The sequence below is a fragment of the Quercus robur genome, chromosome 5, assembly GCF_932294415.1.
Source record: "Quercus robur chromosome 5, dhQueRobu3.1, whole genome shotgun sequence".
In the NCBI taxonomy this organism is placed as follows: Eukaryota; Viridiplantae; Streptophyta; class Magnoliopsida; order Fagales; family Fagaceae; genus Quercus; species Quercus robur.
This window is the reverse complement of record NC_065538.1, coordinates 45,405,717-45,417,734: the sequence shown is the minus strand read 5'-3', so window position 1 is coordinate 45,417,734 and position 12,018 is coordinate 45,405,717. Positions and strand designations below refer to the sequence as shown.

Sequence of the window (12,018 nt, the reverse complement as noted above, 5' to 3'; positions counted from 1 at the left end):
TTCTCTTGTTGTTAAAAGAGATTTTGCGACCATACCTTCGCAAATAGATAATTTACGAGGGCAATCCACCATCGTTATTAAACAAATTTGCCCTCACAAATATATTACCAAACAACGAGAAAAGTCGACGACTTATTTTTAGCGAGGGAAAGTAGTCGTCATTACCAATTAGTTGTGAGGACCTTCATACCCTCACAATTAATTATTTGCAAATTCCAAATTGACGGCATACCTTTTAGAGACAAATAGTGTCGTCGCTAAAATTTATTTGTGAGGGCTTTAGCGACGGGCAATAAGCGCCGCTATAGGGCTTATTAAACAACAAACTCTATGCACCTTTAGTGGCGATTACGTCTACCGCTATATGTGTGAAGCTTTAGTAGTGGGCTATAAACGCCGCTATAGGTCTTCAATTATATCATAATTTTAGACATTTAGCGGCGCTTTTTGCTCGCAGCTATAGGCTATTTTTTTTTTTTCCTCCTGAGTTTTAAAACCGCCATCCTATTACAAACAACCTGTAATAATTTTAGTTCTACTAAAATAATACCACAAATGTAACTAATTAACAACACCACAAATGTCTACAAACTAGCATTATATTAACATAAAAATATATTATCAAATACATAACATTGTCTATAACCATCGTCAAAGTTCCAAGCTAATACCACAATCAACGTTCCAAAGTGTTTAAAAATATCCTTTAACACTTCCAAAAAATGCAATTGTTCAAGTACACGAAAAGTCATCAAACACCAACATAAAACTTATAAGCAGCTTGGTTGATGGGATGCAGTTGATGATTTTTGAAGAGCTGGAGATTGTTGGACCAAATGAACGTCCTACATACAACCAAGATTACTCAATAAGTGCATATAAATGGATCGAATAGAATGACAAAAAAATCTTAGATTTAGGACTTTTCATCTTGCTCATTCAATAAGTGCATACAAACCAAGATTACTCAATAAGTGCATATAAATATTAGCTCATCAAGCCTGTTAAGACTTTTCCATGATTTTGTTTGGGACTTGATATGGTTCTATGTATTTAGTTGGCTTCTTCATTTAATTTATCAGCTATTTCTTCACTGCAACACCATTAGCATGTAATGGATATCTCAATACATTTGGTAACTATAACATCATTACTAACAATATTCTTTAGTAATGGATATCTTTTTAAATATCTCATTTCATTTTAGTGTTCCACTTGTGTGAAAAAGATAGAGAAGGCCCTAAAATGAACTAATTAAATAAAAACAACTCAACAAGAATCATCCAAAATTGCCTAAAACAATCAACGCTCCTAATATCAACTAAAACCACCTTATAACTTCATGCAAGCCACTTGCTTGGCCCAATTCAAAAACTCACCACAAATAGAGAGAGAGAGAGAGTACCTGAAGCAAGAGGAGATAGATAGTTGCTCTGGAAGTGTGTAGTAGTAAGTAAATTAGGCAGGTTGCCTGTGGATTAACCAAATCCAAACTAGCACACAAACATGAAAAAAAGGTAGCAAGAGACAGATCACTCAAAATCCACAATACTCTTTTCATTTTTTTTCTTAGAACCCATTAGAAAAAGAAGCACCAAAAAAAATAATAATAACCAAAGAGAGAGTACCTGAAGCAAAAGGAGATAGATAGCTACTCAAGTGTGTAATAGTAAGTAAATTAGGCAGGCTGCTTGTGGATGAACCAAATGGAGAATATATTATTGGATGATTTTATTTTATTTTTGATAATCTATAGTGCAGACAACATATTCTTAAATCCAACTCTTATGCAAAACAATTAGGACCAACAAAGACACAATACAAAAAACAAAACACACCCATCTGCAAAACTGGACAAAGAAATGAGGATGGTACCAACTTTGTTGAAATTTAGGGTAACGTTTTCACTTTTATTGAAGTTGATTTTGTTATGCTAACTTCAACCTACAAGAATGAACCAATTAAAATATAACCAGTGGTTTGTGACAAAGACCCAGTATCTAAATTTTTCTCTCTGCCAACCTTTGTTTTTCCCATGTTACTATTTCTTTGAATTTTGTTTTCAAAAGTTGAAAACATACTCTTGTTTGCGGGGAACCATATTAAACAATTTTCCAACCAAATTAAACTTACAAGTCCACTGTCACATCATCTATATTAATACCTAAAAATCTTTGGCTTACAATTGCTCTTTGCACATCCAACTACACAGCACTGATTTTCCCAGGGAATAAATTCCACTTGCATAGTGTGCCCCACCCTCAATATCAATTGAACTTCAATCAAAATTTGTAGTTATGAAACCTATTAATGCAAACTACCACATGAAATAAAAACTGAACATTGATATCCTTACCAAGCGCCAACTTTAGGCACAAGTGTTTGTCTAGGAGAAATTCACAACATGATTGATCAGCCCTAAAGTGGCAGTACATGTGCATGTGCTTAAGATAGCTTAATCAAAAGACACTGATTTTAAAATGTATATTACACTCATCACAGTCTCATAACATTATTGTAATTGTTAGGATCAAAACGATTTTATTATATTATATAGTTAGCAAAAAAAAAATTATATATTTAATTGGCATACCATCTAAAAGATAGTCTGGGGCTACATAACCCAAAGTTCCTGAAAGCTTAATGTTGTTCCTGTTTTGGGCCCCACTGGACACTGCAAGACCAAAATCTGAAAGCTGATTCCAAACAATGTGAGAAAGAGAGAGAACTTCAGTGAGTTAAATGGAAGATAATTAAAATGTTCAGTAGCAATATATATAAGACAAATTCAAGAATTTTATAAAGGAAATCATAGACTACAATGTTTTTTAAAATAAATTTTACCTTAGCATTGAAGTTGGAATCCAAAAGTATAATTGGTCCTTGTCGCAAAAGACTAATCCCTATAGCTTAGGTGTCTACTCTACTTTCCAAAGAAAATAATAGATGGACACTAAGAACTAAGAAGGCATCATCACAAACCTCTAACCTATGCTTGTTAGATTTAAATCAGACTACATATATCCCAACTCTGATCAAGCAAACCAGAATGTTCTTTATAAAATTAGAGAGCATTTTTACAAAAAAAAATTATATAGACAATTCAAAGAACTATTTAAAAACTTGAGACCAAGAATAAAATAGCTTTCATCTAACGCTATACATCTAACCTGGAGCTAAATTGTTGGGTGTCTGTAAAAGGCAAAGTTGGAACAGGGGTCACTGTTTTAGTATGACTCCATGATCTCCTTCCAACCTCCTTAAATTTAAATGAAGATAAAGTCTATTAAAAAAAGAAAAAAAGAAGAGGGGGGGAACTTCATCTCTCAATTTGCTCGCCACTAAAACAGTAAATGAACTTTGGTGGTGAGGAAATAAGTGAAATTCACCCAGACACTTTCCATACCAAAATTCAGAGGTCACACAGAGAGAGAGAGAGAGAGAGAGAGGTGATTGGCAAAAGCTGCGACCTAGATCCAATTCAACCACACTAGCAGAACCTATCACTAGATTCATCACCTAAAATACTCAATCATTGTCCATGTCATGGATTTTCCATAATCTGACAAATCAAAATAAGATTTAAAAATAAAAAAGAGACGCTGAAATTCATAGGCAGAGAAACACTAAAATAGAGCTCACAATAAGGTTAAGTTGATAATCATTCTTCTAAGCTGGTAGCAGTGGCACCAAATTAAACATGATAGTTGTGTGTTTGTGTGTGTGTTTTTAAAGCAAGAGAAGAATACAAGGCTGACTTCCTCTAGATAATGTATGGATTCCAAACATATCAAAAACCATCTGAATGCGGGTATAAGGAAATATTGGTCCAAATATGTTGTCAATTACTTGGCTATTGGCATTTAAATAAAAAGTGCTAGTTCCATAGTAGCTTTTGCATCTTCAATACTGTCATGACCATCGCTTGACTGCTGTATCTCCTGAGAAAGAAATTTCTTGGCAAGAACTCTTAGAGCAGTTTTGTAAGATGCACCACGGGGGTGCTTGTACAATACTGCAGTATCTATCACCAAACCATGAGAGATCTTTAATGCTAACAAGTCATTCTCCAAGGAATGCCCAACAAGGATGGTCTCTTTGTAAACCAGCTTTAGAAAATCTTCCTGAACATGGAAGCAACTGTAAATATATATATATATATATATATATATAAAGTAGTCTTAACATGCAATCAATCAGTGAAGCAACAGCATACAATCATGTTAATCAAGTAAGCATACACCCAAGTAACAAACCTGAATATCCTTAAGGCTTGTAGTCACCCCATTTAGCAACTCATGTGATTCCACTAAACCTGAATATCCACAATGAATTATTATCAAAGGAAAATAGTCAAGTCAAATCACTTTTGACACACTGATAACATAGATGTTTATATATATATATATATATAGGAAATAAAAATTTTATTGAATAAAATGAACATCGTGTTCATGATGATGAACACTCTAGACATGAAAACTGATAACATACATACAGAGAGAGAGGACATCCAATTGGCACAGTCACAATGTGTAAGACTCAACTTTTATTATATAGTATATGATATATAAAATAAGAAAACAGTCATACTTAAAAAAAAATTAAAATAAATAAATAAATAAAAAGACTGTATTGATGATACATACTGGGAACATTAATATGTACCATGGGAAGTTGCTAAAACTCCAACAAAGTTTCTTAGCGTTACAGCTTGCTTTAATGATAAAAAAGCAAGATATCCAAAACCCAAATATTTCTGTTGAGTTCATTTCTTAAAAATCAGCTCAAAAATATCCAAATAAATGTCTACCAAAAGCTCAAACGAAAGTGTACCTGGTGTTGTAGTCAGTGATAGTGTTTGATGGTTTACCAATTTATCTAGCGCGACCTGGAAAAATTTAGTCATGGCTAATTAGAAATCCAAGAAAAATAACGTTGATTACCAAATCTTGTATATACTATAGGAAGAAATAAACATGTCCATACTTATCAAAAAAACAAAAAACAAAAAAATAAATAAACATGTCCACGTAATAGACCTGCAAAATGGAAATTTTACAAAGTTAGATTCTACAAAAAGAAGAAAACATTCAAGTATTCTATCAAACAATTTCCGTGCATGTAATAAAAAGTTTGTTAGTTAAGTCCACCCCAGCAACAACAAATTTTTTTGAGAAAAGGGGGTGATTGGCAGAGAGAGAAACAAATTAAACTTTATAGAATAGAAAATAATCAAACCTTGAATTAGAAGGTGAAATCAATGTGACCAAAACATGCTCCGATTGAGTCAGGGAAAGTAGCTATGAGAAGGAGATAAAACGCTCCAAGCAGAATGCCATCGAAGGAGTAAAATGCTTGAGTGTGATATATAATTGGCTGAAAGGATAAGGGAAAGTGGCTGGATTGAAGGCCAAAAGACCAAATACTGAAACCAAGTCGCACCTAACGGCGAGATTGGAGGTCGACGACGACGGCGGCAGTGGCTAGTATCGGTGGCTGAGGGCGGCTGTGCAATGTGTGGCGGTGGCAGATGGGTCCGATGGAGGGGAAAAAGAGAGAAGAGGAGTGAGGGGAGAAAGAGAGATTACCGTGAGAGAGAGTGAGAATTAGAAGGAGAGAGCTCATGAAATCCCTAACTGAAAGACTGAGAGGGAAAAAAAATTTGGGGAAATTTTGTGAGAGGGAAAGAGTGGGAGGGAAAATTTTGTTTATTGCAGGTGAAAAAGTAATTTCAAATTTTTCTTAATAGATTCAAATTAGAACCAATAACAATTTACTACTTAAGTTTTATTGTGAAAATATTGTAGACAAAATACTTCTCCTGTGATAATGAGTAGGTATTAAACCCATCGAATTAATAAATTTGAGCCAACATAATCTAACCCAACACAACACTTTAAATTTGTTTTCATGAGTTGATAGATACTGGGTTTTGTTCTCAATGGGTTTTAGTGCTTGGTTGCTAAGAAAATGCAAGAAAAGAAACAAAAAATCAAACTCAAATGTCTTAAACTTCTCCTTTCTCAGATCGGTTTCTCTTTCTCTCAAACTGGTGGTTCTCTCTCTCTCGCTCAGATCGATGGCTCTCTCTCAAAGATTAGTGCTTCACTCTTTCTTTTGCTCAAATAAATGTCTCTCTTTTAGTGGGTCTCTCTCTCGATGGATCTCTCTCTTTTTGCCTTATCCTTCCATGGTGGTGGTGGTGGTGGTTGGTGGTTGTGAAAGTGGTGGTCAGTTGGGTCCGATGGTGAGTTGTGGGGTGGGTTTGTTGATTGCTTGATTTTGGTCTCAATGGGTTTTGGTCTTTTGGATTTGAGATGTTTTGGTGTTTTGGTGTTTGCTGGGTTTTGGTGTTTGGTTGCTAAGAAAATGCAAAGAAAAGAAACAAAAAATTGACTAATCCAATTTTATATTTGTGGCAATGAGGATGCGTGCTGGTGAGGATGCATGGTGGTGGTGGTGGTGTTTAGTTCCAATGAGACTTTTTGGAATTTTATGTGTATCTTTGTCATATTAATTGTTTTACCAACATTTCAGGGCCTGTTTGGTCATAGTTTTTAAAAATTGTTGTTTAAAAAGATGTGAAAATTGTGGTTTAAAAAGTATTGTTGAACAACGTGTTTTTAGTGTTAATAAAACAAAAAAATGTGTTTGGTATCATAGTTTAAACGCACGTCCTCATCTCCATCGACGCCAAAGAAGATCCACGGCTGGGCTTTACGTTCGTCGGAGCTCTCCGCCGATCAGCACCTTCAGCCTGAGATATACACAGCTCCGTTCACCAATCTTCAGGCGTAGTTCTTCCCTCTGCTTCTTCTTCTTCTTCTTCTTTATTTCTTTTCCGTTTCTTTCTTTCTTTCTTTAAATCTTCATTTGCCGCGAGACCGATTTGTCTCTTCGCGTGACCGATTTTCTGTGAGACCGATCCAGGAAGAAGCATTTTGGCGATGGAGAGGAAGAATTGAAAACAAAATTTCTGCCGTGACTATCTGTGAGTTGTGTATTTGTGGGTTCCAATTTGTGTTGTTGAGATCTTGTAGGTTGTAATTGGTGTTTTTGAGGGTTGTGATTGCTGGTTTGCGGTGTTCTGTGTGTTGTTGAGAAAAAAAAAAAAAACTAAAGAATAAATTAAATCAAAGAAAAGGAAGATGGGTTTGTGGTCACTCTGTCTGAAGTGTTGCCGACGATGGGTCTGCCATGGGAACTTGCTGGAGGTATGGTGGGTTTGTCAAGGGAGGTGAGTTGATAATTTTTATGGGTTCGGGTTTGTGCTTTGGGAGAGTAAAACAGAGCTGAAGGGGAAGGGGAAATGAGAAAAAGATGGAATGAAACCTTAGCGGATAGAGAGGAGAGGAGACAAAAATTAGAAAAAAGCTGATCCAGTCGGTCCGGGTACAGTGAAAACTGAATTTAATTTTTATTACCGTTGTGCCATCAGAAACGTCTGTTCATTGTTTGAAATGTGGCCCGAGCATGTTTCAAAAAATATGTTTCAAACAGAGGTTTTTGAGCAACTATTTTCAAACAGCCCTATTTTAAACACTATCACCAAACATATTGTTTGGAATTTCGGACACTAGTGTTCAGTGTTTAAACACTGAACACTATATTTTCAAATGTCAAACCAAACAGGCTCTCAATCTTTTTGTACTTTTCAATGTATTTTGCATGTTTTGAGGAGTATTTTGGAAATTTTTGAGGTTTTGAGGATATTTTGATCATATTAGGCATATCAAAGGTATTTGAATCATTTTAGTCATTTGTGTAGTATTGTGGTTGTACGTGCCCGAATTCCCTTAGTGGACTGGATTTGGAATTGGGCTGACAATTAATTTATAATGTGGGATATGGATTTCCTACTATAGGTAATTCCTAACCAAGCCTAGATTATGTGTTGCTTTTCCTTAGTAGAGCTCTCTTCTCCCTTTAAGTTACTCTCCCTTTACTAGTGTTCTCTCTCTTTCTCTTGCTCTCTCTTTTTCTCAAAACGACCAACCCCTTCTTTCTACTCCTTTTTCCTATTTATAGCTTGAGGTTGGTGGGGTGCTTATGATTACCTTCTGGTCTCACTCATATGGGTGGGGCCCGATCTAATTATTCTTGACAAGGAATATGCTTCCCTGGAAACAGTGATAATGGCGTTGAAATTGGTTCTAGCCTCCAAAAGGTTGCTCGGTAGTGATATTCCCCAAGGCAATATCGAGCTGCCGAGGTCACGGGCTGCCCCTAGTAAGTACAGCCCCCGACCAATCCATACATGATCGGCATGAGCCTGTCTAACTTGCGATCAATGGAACAGGCATACCATTGGGTTTGGGCTTAAGAAAGTCTTAGGGGTGTGTCTGGGGCAAGGCCCAAGGCCCAATGGGCTTGATGTTGTATGCCGTACAGTGGTTATTTTTAAGAGTTAGTGTTATTGAGTAAAGTCAACTATTTAAAAGTTATTGAATGGTAAACCATTTAATGCCCACTTCAAATGGGTAATAAAATAGTGAATATCATTAAACCAATTTATCAAAAGATAAAACTTAGGTACAATACATTAGATGCACTATATTAGGATCTCCAATTGAATTCAAATGTTTGGCTGCATTGAATTTAATTGTCATTGGAAAAGACAAGACTATTTTTATTTTTATTTTTTTGTTAATGCCCCAAGGTTTTGAATTCAATTTTTTTTTTTTTAAAAAAAAAAAAAAAAAAAACCCTAATGTACTACACCTAAAAGACTGTACCTAAAATTTACGCTTTATTACATGGGCAAATTGTTACCAAGCATAAATTTATCTTGAATCTTTTGTAGAAAAATATTTTCAACTAGTCTATTATATTTATTAGAAAAAAAATATATTACTAGAAACATAGTAATCATTTATTTATATTTCATTTAATTTAACAAAATATTTCATTCTAGTCACTAAACCAATACACTTAACCCCCTTTGTTCCACTTTGACTCAAATTCCAATCAATTTTGGTTGTCTTAGCCATTTTTAATCAATTCGGTAGGTATGCATTTGAAATATTATTTTTGTTTAAGTTATAGCTTCACATCTAATAATTTTACTTATAAATTTTTAAAAAACAAGATAAAATAAAAACTACTGTGGGGACCGGCCCAGAATAATAGGTTGGCTGGGCCCTAGACCCGTTCGAGGACCCATCTGTCCGAGGAGACGTTGTGGCCCAGAATCCTTACTCAGGCCCACTGGAGCCAAGAGAACACATCCGAGGAGTAGTTCCTCCTCGGACGTTCCAAAATCCAGGCCAAAGGTGCGTCCCAGCTACTGTAGTCCTCCCTCCAAGCACTTATAAAGAAAGGAAACCCAAAATATCCCAGCAAAGGCTGCCACCATCACATTAAATGCACCACAGCTACTCTCCTGGCCGCATTAATGAAGAGAAGACCCCTGAACAGTGCTACCTTGGTCACTGCAACTCACAAAGAACTGATAAGGGTGTCTGATGGGACAGGTGCTCAAGTAGGGGTTTGGATGATCAACAAGTGTAAGGCCCAAATGATAAAAGAGGGCCTATATAATATGTAAGAGTCCCCCAAGAGAAGGGGACGAAAAAAAAAAAGGAGAGAAGGAACACAGGAGCAAAATTTCACTGTACGAATGTATGCCCATGAATAAAATTTCCCTCTTCACGTTCATCTTCTTCATTCTTGTTTCTGTATTTCTATGGCCCATGCAACAAACCGTCTAAGCTAACTGAAACCAAGTTCTTTAACCCATACTCTACAAGAAATTCATTGGGTGGGACTCCTTGGGCCAAAACCTGATCAACAAGGATCGGATCATTAAAATTGTGTCCCTACAATTGGCGTCGTCTGTGGGAAGAACTAAAGTATCAGTAAGCATAACGGTCGAGCATGGCAGAACTAGGTCCACACCAAGAGAATCCTCACCAGGCTAACCCTCAACAGATAGAACCCATTGAGTCCCAGCGGCAAAATAATCCTGCCAACCCAGGCAGCAACGGGAATCGTGAGGGAAGCGTACATACTACCCAGACGAGCCAGAGTCACACCCAGATAAGTAGTAACGTATCCCAGAGGCGAAACAGTCATCAGGCCATGCAGCGAGAGATAGATGACTTGAAAAGGAAGTTACAACGTGTGTAGCGAAAGCGATCTCCCTCTAGCTCAGATGAGTCCTCTAATGGGGAGGACGCGAGTTATCGACGGAGGCCGAGAACCCCCCCCCAAGTGAAACCTTTTCTTACGAGAGGGAATCACGCCCTGTACGAAAATATGAGAGCCCATCCAGCAAGTGTTCGGGAAACGATGCTATGAATAGGGCACTAGACCAGATTTCAAGATCACCCTTCATGTACAGAATTGAAGGGGCTAAGTTGCCTCAACGCTTTAATCAACCAGCGTTCACCATCTATAACGGCCAAGCAGACCCGGTGGAGTACGTGAGTCAGTTTAACCAGAAAATGGCTATCTACTCGCAAAATGAAGCCCTGATGTGCAAAGTCTTCCCATCCAGCTTGGAACCAATGGCGATGAGATGGTTCAACAGCCTAAAGACAAATTCCATAGACTCATACAAGCAGCTCACTCAGGCTTTCTGCTCCCGCTTTATTACAAATAGCAGAGTCCCTCGACCCCTCAGTTTGCTATTGTCCTTATCCATGCACGAGGGAGAGACCCTGAAAGCGTATTCGGATAGATATTGGGAGATGTATAACGAGTTAGATGAGAACCATGATGATGTTGCTATCAGCACATTCAAAAGCGGTTTTCCCACCGAGCATGGCTTAAGGAAATCTCTCACTGGTAAACCAGTTGCCAAGGTTCATCAGTTGATGGATAGGATTGACAAATACAAAAGGGTGGAAGAAGATCAGCTACAAGGAAAAGGAAAGGAGAAGATCATTCCCCCCAAAGCGAATGATTTCAGGTCGGAACGATATAACCATAACCAGCCGAGGAGAGATTTTTCGAGATAGGCTGGACAAAGTAACATGCAAACGGTGAATGCCGTGTTCAGAGAGCCAGTACAACAAGTGCTGGAGAAAGTAAGGAACGAACCGTTCTTTAGATGGCCGGGAAAGATGGCTGGAGACCCTTCAAAACGTAGCCAGAACCTGTACTGCCACTATCATCAGGACCATGGACATACCACTGAGGATTGCAGGAATCTATGGAATCACCTAGATCAATTGGTCCGAGAAGGGAAGTTACGTCACCTTTTGCACCCCTCGAGCGGTCATCCAGGTCAGGCAATGCAAGAGCCTCAAAAGGATGTATCACTAAGACCCCTTACCGGGACGATACACGTCATCCTCGCCGCACCAGGAAGAACTGGGCCATCTCCTTCCAGGGTACTGGCTGTTGGTCAGCTCCTCTCCGAGGACAGGCAGAGGGAACCTAAAAGGTCTAAAAAGGGAAGCTCTTTGATACTAGGATTCTCGGACGAGGATAAGAGGGGAACTATCCAACCTCACGACGATGCCTTAGTGGTTACACTGAGAATCGGAGGCTTTGATGCGAGAAGGGTGTTGGTAGACTCAGGAAGCGCAGTAGAGGTAATGTACCCTGATCTATACAAGGGGCTGAACCTGAGGCCGGAGGATTTGACGGCTTATGACTCTCCCCTTATTAGCTTCGAAGGGAAGACTGTTATGCTAAAAGGGCAGATCAGACTACCCATACAGACTGGATCAGAGGTGGTGGAGGTGAACTTTATCGTGGTCGATGCCTACTCACCTTACACAGCAATAGTAGCCAGGCCATGGATCCATGCCCTAGAAGCTGTATCCTCCACACTTCACCAAAAAGTAAAATACCCATCCAGAGGCCAAGTAGAAGAGATTCGTGGAGATCAGGCCATGGCCAGGCAGTGTATGGTGGCCGCCATCTCACGACGGTCCCATGCCAAGTCCTCAGCCTCTGAGAACTTATAGCAACCAGCCACCTCGGAGGGGCAAGCCAATGAGCCAGCCGAGGAAATAAGGTGTGAAAGTTTAGAAAAGTTTGTCGTTGACAATGACCCGGAGAGAT

At 38.2% G+C, this 12,018-nt stretch overlaps 1 long non-coding RNA gene across 1 annotated transcript; it reads right to left on the bottom strand.

Moving 5' to 3' along the window:
• Positions 1 to 590: 590 nt before the first annotated feature.
• Positions 591 to 5,703, bottom strand: LOC126726088 (uncharacterized). Its single transcript, XR_007655682.1, has 5 exons — positions 5,242 to 5,703; positions 4,837 to 4,891; positions 4,257 to 4,315; positions 1,406 to 4,124; positions 591 to 845 (listed from the first exon to the last, which is right to left on the bottom strand). It is a non-coding gene; the product is annotated as an uncharacterized LOC126726088 (long non-coding RNA).
• Between the last annotated feature and the right edge of the window lie 6,315 nt (positions 5,704 to 12,018).